The sequence below is a fragment of the Gorilla gorilla genome, chromosome 13, assembly GCF_029281585.2.
Source record: "Gorilla gorilla gorilla isolate KB3781 chromosome 13, NHGRI_mGorGor1-v2.1_pri, whole genome shotgun sequence".
Taxonomy (NCBI): Eukaryota; Metazoa; Chordata; class Mammalia; order Primates; family Hominidae; genus Gorilla; species Gorilla gorilla.
The window spans coordinates 114,272,765-114,286,823 of record NC_073237.2 but is presented as its reverse complement, the minus strand read 5'-3'; positions in this window follow the sequence as shown (position 1 = coordinate 114,286,823).

Sequence of the window (14,059 nt, the reverse complement as noted above, 5' to 3'; positions counted from 1 at the left end):
AATATGATTATTCTAAGGTTAGTGTGCCTGTAAAATAAAGAGTTAGAAATGCTCAAATCCAGAGAGAATTACCTCAGCCACCAAATAAGGAAGAGTAGCATTAACCTGATATTCCTCATTCTGATTGGTTTGTTCTGCACCGATACAGTTAATTAATATACAACTCCAAATTAGCTTTTGCAGGCAGGGAAATGTCAGCGGGTTTCTTCTTGTCCTCCTGCTAAGTGGAGGACATTAAATCATTATTACACATAATAGTTCCTAATTCACAGGTGGAAATATTAGCTCCCCAATGCATAAAAAATCATTTTGAGTCTGAAGGTCAACAGTTACATATCGGATTGTTTTGGTTTCCTGCTGGTCATTTTATAACAGTGTTTAATGGTTACCATAGTATATTTCTTCCAAAGTGAATTATGATCTGGACCTCATCTCTTCATCATTAATTTAAAGATGACATAGCTAGGAGACCAGATTTCCAGCTGCATTTTCCTAACAGAGGAAAGGAAGCACAGAGAGGTTAAGTGACTCACCAAAGATCACACAGAAAAACTTGACTGCTTGGTGAAGCTTCCATATTGGTACGAGCTTGGGAAGAAGTTGATCAATCTATTTCTTCTTGCTTATCTAAGTTTTTTCCTCTCTGCCCTTATAATTCTTCACCCCATGACATTCAAGGGGACAGTGGCAAATGCATGGCTTTACCAGCAGCAAATACACTCTGTAAATAAGACTGCAATTACTGATGGAGAAGACTGAGACTCACTATTGCAGTGTTTTATCTGCTGGGTAGGCAATTCATTAAAACAGATATCTAGTGTTTTAATCACTCTGCCAAACCACCATCTGTTTCTATCCCAGCCTCCTCCCAACCCTAAACATCCCCCTATACCTCCTGCCACAGTCCCAATCAGGCTTTGGTATAGGAATAGACAGCTTGTGAGTGGAAAGTCGGAGGCCTGTGCAATAATTCATCTTTTGGGCATGACAGAACAAGCTGTTAGATGCTGTGAATATGCATAGCAGGTCTTGCTGGGCAAAATCCTGGATCGGAGAAGAGGATGGCTCCCACTTGGTGGAAACAAATGCTTCCTCTTGTCTCTCCATCCCCCACTCAAAATAGTTACCAATCCTTTGAAAGTCTGAGAAATATTTCAGAGGCCAAGAACAAGCCTACTGAATGAAAGGATCTGGATTCCAATACTTAGGAGAGGAATTAAGATCAAAGGTGTCAGTTTACTATTAATAGTATGACTATTATTTCATAGGTTTCCACTATGAGATGGGACTATGCCATGTACTTATATACACTAACTCATTTCTTCCTAAAATAACCTTGCTAGGTAGTTCTATCCCCATTTTACAGACGAGTAAACTAAGAAAGACTCAGACTGCTTAAGTAGGATATTAATTCATGGTCATAGCTATTGTGTGGTAGAGACTGGAAAATAACTCTGATTTTTTGACAAGTCCTGCATCCTTAATAACTATATTACCCACCCACTTTCATAATGCCACAGAAATCTTAGCAACGAGCTGTCTTAAATGACAATTTTGTGCTGTGACTTGCAATATGTATTGCTGTCATTCCAATACATATTTTTTACTTTATGCTGTTTTTAAAATGATCTCTTCTATAAAATAACAAATAAAGGAAACTAAGGCTCAGAAATTTACTTTGTTTCAGTGATGAGAATCATTGGTTCCTCAGCCCAAAGCCTTTTCTAAGCAATGTTTACCCATGAATGCTTATCCCATACCTTGATATTTTAAATTAGATATTATAAATATTTTCTAATTGATATCAAGACTCATCACTTCCTTAACCTGCATCACTTCCTTAACCTGCAGAGGAATGGAGTATCATTCATGGCAAGCAAAGTGCAAGAGCCATCTCATAACTAGCTTGCATTCTGGATTCATCGTGAGCATATTGGTAGGACAAGCAGGACCAGGAACATAATTTTCAGTGCTCATTGCAAAATAAAAATGTGGGGTCCCTTGTTTCAGAATTATAAAGAATTTCAAGATATTGGCAGTGGATCATTAAACCCGGCATGAGGCCCTTTGGAGAGTGGGATCTCACCCAACAGTGCAAAGTGCAGGCGCATGAAGCCAGCCCTGACTGTACACCTATCACAGTCCATGCCTCCAGAAAAGGCCTTATTTTCCCCACCCTATTCTTCTCATAGAACCTGGAGTGGAAAGAATGCTGAACTGGGAGAGACTGTAGCCTGGGGTCTTGGTTTACAGTGTGCGGTCAACTGGCTCTGTGACTTTAAGTTTACCATTTAATCTCTGGTGCTGGGAGTCCTCAAAAACTCTTAAGACTGGACTAGGTGATCAGTCTCTAAATTCTGTCCAAAGTGCCCAGCCTACAACTTGTAGTCCACCCAGTTCACTCTCTTACTTTACTTAACTTCATTTATCTTTTTCAATTTCCCTATCTGCCAGTGCAACTCTAAAACTAATCAGGCTCAGCAACACCTGCGCCACAATCAACCGGTGTTACTCTCCCCAGTCTCATCAGCGTGCTGAGAAAACACGCCTCACACTTCAATTATGAGGTCGTTGTTGCGCATGCTCAATTGTCTCTGACTCAGATGCCTACCCCAGGGCATTAGAGACAGCTATTTTAAGACTGGTAAAAAGGAAAAGAAAGAATCCTGTTTAGTCTATCAACTCATGTTAGTGAGGGAAATAGCAGGAAATTTTTTTCCAAAGGGACAAGTTTGTTAAAATTATGTATTTCTTGAATTTTTTAAAACAATGATTTCTGAATCATGAATTTAAGACATACTAAAATTGTTTATTTACGTATGCTGCAGAATAAAAGTCCTTTTTCAAACCATAAACTCTATCCTGTGAAAAATTATAGTGATGCCAACGTAACCTAGCTTTCCTCCCTCTCTAATTTTCTTTCCCTTGTCCTCCTACTGACGATAAATACATCTGTTCTGTTTTGATCTCACCTTTTTCTCTGAATCTAAACTATGTCATATCTGATCTTTCCTTTAAAACTCTTTCTTAGTCTTCTTTAGATCCACTCATCCCCCTTCTACCACCACCACCATCACCTCCTTCCCAAGATACGTAATGGCTTTTCTCTTCTCTCTGCCTCTTTACCTCTATGTTAAAAAGTGTCTTGCTTTTAGCTTGAAACAAATTTGGGAGTTTTCTAAATCCTATTGCTCCTTCAAAGAAACACTCAAGTTCTACCTTCCAGCTAAACTTCTCTGATTTCCACCACTCCAAACTGATGTGATTCTTCTCTTAACACAACCTGCTCACAATACTTGCCACTTATATTCTGTTCAATTTTTTATTGTAGTAAAAGACACATAACATTTACCATCTTAAGCATTTTAAGTGGACTGTTCAGTAGTATTAAATACATTCATAATATTGTGCAACCATCACCACCATCCACCCTCATAACTCTCTTCATTTTGTAAAACTGAAACTGTATACCCATTGTACAATTAGTCCTCATTCTCCCTCCCCCATCTCTTGTCATCCACCATTCTACTTTCTGTCTCTGTGATTTTAACTGCTCCAAAGTTATCTTGTATAAGCAGACTCATACAGTATTATATGTCTTTTTTAGTGACTGACTTATTTCACTTAGCATATTGTTCTCAAGCATCATCTGGGTTGTAGCATATGGCACAGGGTTTTTCCCCCCTTTTCAGGTTGAATAATATTCCTTTGTATGTGTATACCATTTTTAAAAAATCCATCCATTCAGCAAAAATGACACGGATTGCTTCTACATTTTAGCTACTGTGTGTAATGCTGTCATAAACCTGGGTCTAAAAATACATTTTTGAGACCCTGCTTTCAAATTTTAGATGTATATGCAGAAGTGGAAATCTTTGGCCATATGGTAGTTCTATTTTTAATTTTTTGAAGAATATGTATACTGTTTTTCACAGCAGCTGTACCATTTTACATTGCTACCAACAGTTCACAAGGGTTCTAATTTCTCCACATCCTCTCCAACATTTTTTTCTTTCTTTCTTTTTTCTTTTTCTTTTTTGATGATACCTATCCTATTGGGCATAAGGTGGTATCTCATAGCAGTAGTTAGTTTTGATTTCCATTTCCCTAGTGATTAGTGATGCTAAACACCTTTTCGTGTGCTCATTGGCTACTTGTATATTTTCTTTGGAGAAAAGTTTATTCAAGTATTTTGCCCATTTTTAAAATCAGGTTGTTTTTGGTGTTATTGTTGAGTGTTAGGAGTTCTCTATACATTCTGATTACCAATCTCTTATCGGATATGTAATTTACAAATATTTTCTCCCATTCTGTGGGTTGCCTTTCTACTCTGTTGATAGTGTATTTTTTTCATTTTCATAAATTTCAGTTTCTCTAATTTTTTTCTTTTTTTGGTGTTGCCTGTGCCTTTGGTGGCATATCCAGGAAATCATTGTCAAAGGCTATGTTGTGAAGAGCTTGCCCTATATTTTGTTATAAAAGTTTTGTTATTTTAGGTCATACACTTAGGTCTTTGATCCGTTTTGAATTAATTTTGTATCTGATGTTAGATAAGGATCCAATTTCTTTCTCTCTTTTCTTTTGCTTTCTTTCTTTCTTTCTTTCTTTCTCTCTCTTTCTTTCTTTCTCTCTTTCCTCCTTTTTTTGCATGTGGATGTCCAGTTTTCCTACCACCATTGGTTGAAAACACTGTCCTTCCCCATTAAATAATCTTAGTAGCCTTGTCAAAATTGTTTGACCACATATATGAGAGTTTATTCATGGGCTCTCCATTCTATTTCACTGGTCTGTACATCTGTCTTAAGTCACTACTATACTGTTTTGATTACTATAGCTTTATATTGAGTTTTAAAATTAACATGTCTGAGTCCTCCAGGTGTGTTCTTTATTCCTTTTCTTTTATTAATACATATTTGCACATGTTTATGGAATACATGTGATACTGTGATACATTCATAGAATGTATAATAATCAACTCAGGGTATTTAAGTTATTCATTACCTTGAATATTTACCATTTCTTTGTGTTAGGAATATTGCAGATCTGCTTTTCTAACTATTTTGAAATATACAATATATTATCTTTAACTATAGTCACCCTACTGTGCTATCAATCATCAGAACTTATTCCTTCTCTCTAATCGTATTTTTTGTACCTATTAACCTACCTGTCTCCATCTGTCCCATCTCCCTCTACCCACCACACACACATACAGATACCCTTCCCAGACTTTACCAACTATCATTCTACTCTTTACCTTCATGAGATCAACTTTTTTAGCTCTCACATATGAGTAAAAACATGTGATATTTTATATTTGTCTTTCTGTGCCTGGCTTATTTTACATAACAGAATGACTCCATTTCCATTCATGTTGCTTCAAATGGCAGGGTTTCATTTTGGGGATGGCTGAGTAGTGTTCCACTAGGTTTGTATACAATGTTTCCTTTATCTGTTCATCCATTGAGGGACACTTAGGTTGATTCCATATCTTTGCTATTACAAATAATGCTGCCATAAACATGAAGATGCAGGTATCTCTTTGATATACTGATTTGTTTTCCTTTGGATAAGTACCCAGTAGTGGGATTGCTGAATTTAGTGGTAGTCCTACTTTTAGTTTTTTGAGAAATATCCATAATGGAAAAGTTTTCTATAATGGAAATTTATATTCCCACCAACAAGCTATAACCAAAAAGATAAAAAAATACCAAATGTCAGTAAGGATGAAGAGAGAAGGAAACTCTTACACAGCTTTGTTATTTTTCAAGATTGTTTTGGCTACTTAAGATTCCATTTTATACTGGGTTTTATTTATTTCTGTAAGAAATGTCATTGTGATTTTGATAGTGATTGCATTGAATCTGTAGATCACTTTGGGCAGTACTGACATTTTAACGATATTAATTCTTCCAACACATGAACACAGAAGATGATTCTATTTATTTGTGTCTTCTTTAATTTCATGCAGCAATGTTTTGTAGTTTTCAGTCTTTCACTTCCTTGGTGAATTCTTAAGTGTTTCACTCTATTTAATGCTATTATAAATGGGACTGATTTTGTAATTCTTTTCAGATTGCTCATTGTTAGTGTATAGATGTGCAACTGATTTTTGTATGTTGACTTTGTAAGCTGTTACTTTCCTGAATCCTTTTATTAGTTTTATTTATTTTATTAGCTCTATTAGTTTTTTTTCCGGGATAGTTAAGTTTTCTACATCATCATGTAAACGAGATAATTTTGTTACTTTATTTTTAATATGGGTTCTTTCCTACTCTTCAATTTTTTGGAAAAGTTTGAGGGAGATAGTGATTAGTTCTTTAGCTATTTGGTATATTTCATTACTGAAGCCATCAAATCCAGGGCTTTTCTTTGCTGGGCGATTTTCTTTTTCTTTCTTTCTTTCTTTCTTTCTTTCTTTCTTTCTTTCTTTCTTTCTTTCTTTCTTTCTTTCTGATTCAATCTCCTTATTGGTTATAAGTCTACTTAGATTTTCTATTTCTTTGTGATGTAGTCTTTGTACATTACGTGTTTCTAGGAATTTGTCCATTTTATCTAGGTTTTCTAATTTATTGACATATAATTGTTTATAGTACTCATATAATCCTTTTTACTTCTTTAAAATTGTTAATAATTGTGTTCTCACTTTCATTCTTAATTTAATAATTTATATTTTATCTCTTTTTTTCTTAGTCTTTCTAGCTAAAAGTTTGTCAACTTTGTTGAGCTTTTCAAAAGACCAACTTTGGTTTCATTTATTTTCTCTATTGTTTTCCTATTCCCCATTTCATTTATCTCTGCTCTAATCTTTATTCTTTTTTTCCTCCTGCTAACTTTGGGTTTAGTTTGTTTTTCTATACCCTTAAGTTGTAAAGTTAGGATGTTGATTTGAAATCTTTCTAGTTTTACAATGTAAGTGTTTATAGCTGTAAATTTCCACATTAGAACTGCTTGTGCTGCATCCCATAAGTTTTGGTCTGTTGTGTTTTCATTTTCATTTGCCTCTAAGTACTTCTTAATTTCTCTTGTAATTTCTTCTTTGAGCCATTGGTTGTTTAACAGTGTGTTGTTTAATTTTCACAATTTTTCAAGTTTCTCAGTTTTACTTCTGTTATTGATTTATAAATGTTTTTCTGTAGTGATCAGAGAAGATACTTTGTGTGATATTTATATTTTCAAAAAAAACTGTTGATAATCTGTGGCCTAACATATGGAGTATCCTAGAAAATGGCTCATATGCACTTGAAAAAAATGTATATGCTGTTGATTAGAGTGTGATGTATATGTCTATCAGGTTTATTTATTGTTATGTTGTTGGTTATGTTCTTTGTTTTCTTACTTATTCTGTCTGGTTGTTATATATATTATTAAGAGAGAGATATTGATGTCTCCAACTATTATTATAGAACTGCTTGTTTCTCTCTGCAATTTTATCAGTTTTAGCTTCCTATATACTGATGGGCTGTTATTTGATGTATAAATGTATATCATGATTATGTCAATGGTTAAGAACTTTAACTTCTTACTGTATTGAATTTTGTTATTAATCTATAATATCCTTATTTGTCTCTTGTAAACTTTTGTGATTCAAAGTTTATTTTGCCTGACAATAGTATAGCTACCTTTGGTCTCTTTTGGTTACTATTCACATGGAATGCCTTTTTTCTATCCTTTTACTTTCAACTTATTTGTATCTTTAAATCGAAACTGAGTTTCCTCTGTACTACATATTGTTGTCTCATGTGTTTTTATCCGTTCTGCCAATCTCTGTCTTTTGTTTGGAGAGTGAAACTTCTTACATTTAAAGTAATTACTGATAAGAAGGGACTTATTTTTGTCACTTTGCTATTTGTTTCCTATATGTCTTATAGTGTTTTTTTTCCTAATTTCCTTCATTACTGTCTTCTTTTGTGTTTAGTTGATTTTTTGCAGATAAATGTTTACATTTCTTTCCCATTTCCTTTGTGTATATTCTATAGGTACTTTCCTTTTGGTTACCCTGGCAATTACATTTAACATCTTAAAGTTATAACATTCTAATTTGAATTTATAATAGGTTAACTTCAACAACATACAAAAACTCTGTTTCTTTTTACCTCTGTCTCCAGCCTTCTCAGTTGTCAATATTATAAATTTACAGCTTTATACTCTGTGTACCAAAAAAACACAAACTAATAATTCTTTTAAATGCATTAGACTCTTAAATCATGTAGAAAACAAAAATGGAGTTACAGACCATTAAAACAATAATACTAGCTTTTATAATTTTCCATCTATTTATTGGAAATAAGATAATCCTTTATTGAGAACTTTATTTCTTCATATAGCCTCAAGTTACTGTCTAATAACTAGGGTCCTTTTGTTTCAAATTACAGAACTCCCTTAAGCATGTCTTATAGAGAAGGTCCTAGTGTTAATGCACTCCTTCAGCTTTTGTTAATATGGGAATATTTTGATTTCTTTCTTACTTTTGAAGGACAGTTTTGCTGGGTATAGAATTCTTGGTTGATAGTTTTTTAACTTCTTTTTCTTTTAGCACTTTGAATATACTGCCCCAATGCCTTTTGGCCTCCAAAGTTTCTGATTAGAAATCTGCTGATAATCTTATTGAGAATTCCTTGTATATGACAAGTCCCTTTTCTCTTGTTGCTTTCAAAATTCCCTCTTTGACTTTTTCTTTCAAAAGATTGATTATAATGTATTTTAGTATGTGTCTCTTTGACTTCATCTTACTTGCAGATTATTGAGCTTTCTGAGTGTTTATATTTATGTCTTTCACTCAATTTGGAGGGATTCTCAACCAATATTTATTCAAATATTCTCTCTGCTCTTTTCTCTCTTTCTCCGTTTCTGGGACTTCCACAATATGTTGGTTTGCTTGATGGTGTTCCACAGGTTCTGTTCATTTTTCATCAATATTTTTTATTTTGTTCTTCAAATTCAATAGTTTCCATTGTTTTGCCTTCAAGTTCACTGATCCTTCCTTCTGCCTGCTCAAATATGCCTTCTAATTCCCCTGATATGGTTTGGCTCTGTGTCCCCACCCAAATTTCATCTCGAATTCTAATTTTAATGCCCATATATCAGAGGAGGAACCTGGTGGGAGGTTATTGAATAATGAGGGCAGACAATCTGGTTGTTTGAAAGTGTGTGGCCCCTCCCGCTTCGCGCTCTCTCTCTCCTGTCACTGTGTGAAGAAGGTGTTACTTCCCCTTCGCTTTCTGCCATGATTGTAAGTTTTCCAAGGCCTCCCAGTCATGCTTCCTGTTAAGCCTGCAGAACTGTGAGTCAATTAAACCTCTTTTCTTCATAAATTACTCAGTCTGAGGTAGTTCTGTACAGCAATGTGAGAATGGACTAATAGATCCCCCCAGTGGATTTTTAATAATATTTTAGCTATTGTACTTTTTAGCTTTAGAATCTTTCTTTCTTTCTTTCTTTCTTTCTTTCTTTCTTTCTTTCTTTCTTGGTATTTCCATTTTGTTTAGACATCATTTTCTTTACTTTTTCTGTATTTTTCTTTAGGTATTTGTGCATCTTTAACGCTACCACTTTATTTCTTTTCCATAAGTTATTGGGGTACAGGTGGTATTTGGTTACATGAGTAAGTCCTTTAGTGGTGATCTGTGAGATTTTGGTGCACCCATCACCTGAGCAGTATACCCTGCACCATATTTGTAGTCTTCTATCCCTCGCCCTCTCCCACTCTTTCCCTCCAAGTCCCCAAAGTCCATTGCATCATTCTTATGCCTTCACGTCCTCATAATTTAGCTCTCACATATCAGTGAGAACACACAATATTTTGGTTTTCCATTCCTGAGTTACTTCACTTAGAATAATAGTCTACAATCTCATCTACGTCACTGCAAATGCTGTTAGTTCATTCATTTTTATGGCTGTGTAGTAATCTATTGTATATATACACCACAGTTTCTTTATCCACTCGTTGATTGATAGACGTTTGGTTGGTTCCATGATTTTACAATTGTGAATTGTGCTGCTATAAACGTGTGTGCAAGTATCTTTTTCAAATAATGACTTCTTTTCCTCTGAGTAGATACCCAGTAGTGGGATTGCTGGATCAAATGGTGGTTCTATTTTTAGTTCTTCAAATAATCTCCACACCGTTTTCCATAGTAGCTGTACTACTTTACATTCCCAACAGCAGCGTAAAAGTGTTCCTTGTCCACTGCATCCACGCTAACATCTACTGTTTTTTGATTATGACCGTTCTTGCAGGAGTGAGATGGTATCTCATTGTAGTTTTGATTTACATTTCCCTGATCATTAGTGATGGTGACCATTTTTTCTTAGGTTTGTTGGCCATTTGTATATTTTCTTTTGAGAATTGTCTATTCATGTCCTTAGCCCACATTTTGATGAGACTGTTTGCTTTTTTCTTACTGATTTGTTTGAGTTCATTATAGATTCTGGATATTAGTACTTTGTCAGATGTATAGATTGTGAAGATTTTCTCCCCCTCAGTGGGTTGTCTGTTTAGTCCGCTAACTGTTCCTTTTGCCATGCAAAAGCTCTTTGGTTTAATTAGGTCCCAGCTATTTATCTTTGTTTTTATTGCATTTGCTTTGGGGTTCTTGGTCATGAAATCCTTGCCTAAGCCAATGTTGAGAAGAGTTTTCCCAATGTTATCTTCTAGAATTTTTATAGTTTCAGGTCTTAGGTTTAAGTCCTTAATCCATCTTGAGTTGATTTTTGTATAAGATGAAAGACGAGGATCCAGTTTCATTCTCCTATATGTGGCTAGCCAATTATCCCAGCACCATTTGTTGAAAAGGGTACTCTTTCCCCACTTTATGTTTCTGTTTGTTTTGTTGAAGATCAGTTGGCTGTAAGTATTTGTGTTTATTTCTGGGTTCTCTATTCTGTTCCATTGATCTATATACCTATTTTTGTATCAGTACCACAATGTTTTGGTGACTATGGCCTTATAGTATAGTTTGAAATCAGGTAGTGTGATGCCTCCAGATTTGTTCTTTTTGCTTAGTCTTGCTTTGGCTATGCAGTCTCTTTTTTGGTTCTATATGAATTTTAGGATTGTTTTTTCTAATTAAGAATGAGGGTGGTATTTTGATGGGAATTGCATCAAATTTTTGGATTGCTTTTGGCAGTAGGGTCATTTTCACAATATTAATTCTACCCATTCATGAGCATGGGATGTCTCCATTTGTTTGTGTCATCTGTGATTTCCATCAGCAGTGTTTTGTAATTTTCCTTGTAGAGGTCTTTCGAGTCCTTGGTTAGGTATATTCCTAAGTATTATTTCCCTTTTGAGAACTGGAACAAGACAAGGACGCCCAATCTCACCACTCCTCTTCAACATAGTACTGGAAGTCATAGCCATAGCAATCACTCAAGAGAAAGAGATAAAGCGCATCCAAATTTGTAAAGAGGAATTCAAAATGGTCACTGTTTGCTGATGATGTAACCGTTTACCTTGAAAACCCTAAGGACACACCCAGAAAGCTCCTAGAACTGATAAAAGAATTCAGCAAAGTTTCCAGATACAAAATTAATGTACACAACAGTAGCTCTCTTATACACCAACAGCGACCAAGTGGAGAATCAAATCAAGAACTCAACCTCTTTTACAATAGCTGCAAAGAAAAAAAAAAAAGAAGAAAGAAAAGAAAACCACTATTACTTCAAAAGCTTTTCTCCTAGTAGATGTGCCATCAGGCCTTGTTCAGAAACAATTTCTGTTAATTTCTTTTTTTTTCTTTTGATGAGCCATACTTTCCTGTTTCTCTGTATGCCTTGTGACTTTTTGTTGAAAAGTGGACACTTGAATCTAATAATATGGCAACTGAAAATCAGGTTTCAGATTTTTGGGGGTGGTGCTATTATTTTCATATATTTATTTTTATTGTTTTTATTGTTGTATGTTGTCTCTGGGCCAAGGAGTATTCTGACACGCTAACTTAAAGTCTTCTCAGGTCTCTTCTGAGCCTACACATTTCCCTGGGCATGACTTGTCACTTCCTAATTTTTCCCGTATAAGCAATTGGTTTTGAATGCCCTGGTCTTTAATGTGTGGCTCTCAAAACAAAAACAAAAACAAAAACAACAAACAAACAAACAACAACAAAACAGAAAAATGAGAGGAGAGAAGGGCAGTGGCCGTTTAAACCCCCAGGAAGTCACTTCAGCTGGATGGGGAGAGGCTTGCAATAATAAGGGGAGGTGTAACAACAGTGGCCATACACCTCTTTATCTGTACCTTTTGGTTAAAAGCAGCAATCAGAGCACAGATCCCTCATATTTGTATGACAAGGTCTTTTTTGCTCACCCTGCCTCCCACAAGCTATGTGCAGATTGTTCCAGGAACACATGTAAAGCTGTCTACCTTGGGTCTTGGGGAGGGAGATGGGTAACTACCACTGTGTTAATTGCTGAAATGTACTGAAATTAACAACACTTTACTATCCATGCCTTCTGTTTGAAATTGCGAGCCTTTGATAGCCTCCAGAGTTCCCAAATGGTTTCCTAAGATTGATTCTGCCAGTGCAATTGTTGTCTAGGTAGGGAGACAGATTCCTGATGCTTCCTTTTCCATGTTCCCAGAATCCTTCTCCAATACTTGCAACTTCTTAATGTTGAATAAAATTATGTACGCACATGCCTCATCTCTCCTACTAGTCTGTAACCAACACGAAGACAAAGAATAAGCCTTCAGTGACTGAAAAGTGCACCTTAATTACAGTAGGATCACAGTGTTTGTTGAGTGAGTGTCTGTGAACTACTATCAGAGTAACAAGTTAAACAGTAACAACTGGATTTGAGTCTAATCTCAGCTGACCTCTCCTCCTCAGTGTTCCCTGTTCATGTTTCTCAACCTCTGAGTCTATCAAATGCCAAGTAAGAGTCTGTTTCTCTGAGATAATTCATCTGTCCTGTTAATTTGTGTTAAGTGGTACTTTATCAGAGCCAAGCTTTTAAGTCCATTAAAAGTCTTACAGCTTGTCTCAAAGCTGGAAACACTGTAAAAGACAACATCAATCCTATGGCTCTGCCCTGCACTTAGAACGAGTTGATGCTTTCAGTCTAGGTCTCTAGATCAGCCTGCAGACTTTCAGAATGGCCCCATAAAATAACAGTAGGCCATGGAGTGTCACTTCTTCTGAGATATGAAACAGGCTGTCCTAAACTCCAGAATATCTCATAGAGATATCAGCTGGAGAATAAACTAATATATTATCGTCAAGTACTTTCATTTCTCAAGCCTTTAAAATACACTTTTAAAAACTCTGCACGTGGAGAGTACATTATTGTGCCTCTTCTCAACTTTAGTATCTCTGTCCATATAATGATTAGTTCCTCCTCCAAAGAAAGAAAGAGACGGTGATCTGATTGATCAGAGTGCAGGGCTTTTACTAAGCTATATTTTACTAGTGGATGATGTTTCTCTGACCCAAAGTTAGCACCATTGTATAGCACATCATCTTTGGTCTCTTCCCATGAAGACTTGCCTTAATAAGGACATTCTAACGAGATTCTCTTTCTTTCTCTCTTTTCTGCAAGCTCTGAACTTCTATTTGATCGGGTATATTTGACCAGAGCTACTGGCATACCTAAAAATGCTGACTTAAATATTTTTATTGATGATCATTCCATTAATGATCATAATGGAGGTTCTAGCCCATACAATGAGTCAAGAAAATAGATTAGAGGCATAAGTACTGGGAAAAAAAGAGAAAGAGAGCTCTATTTGCAGATGCTATGATTATACACAAAATTAATTCTATAAATAAATCAATTTAATTATGAAAAGCATTTAGCAAGGTAGATAAACACTAAGAATAATTTTAAGATGTACTTGTCTTTCCATGATACTACTTACAAACATAGAAAATAAACTATATATATATGATTGGAGGGTATTAAAACATACATCTTGGAAATATTCTAACAAAAGTTTTTGAAGACTCCATGGGAATTTTAAAAAGCCAAGAAAAAGTTAAGGAAAAATTTATTCTTCTCGATATCAAGACTTCTTATATTATTTAAAACAATATTTGGAAATAGGCAAATTGACCACTAA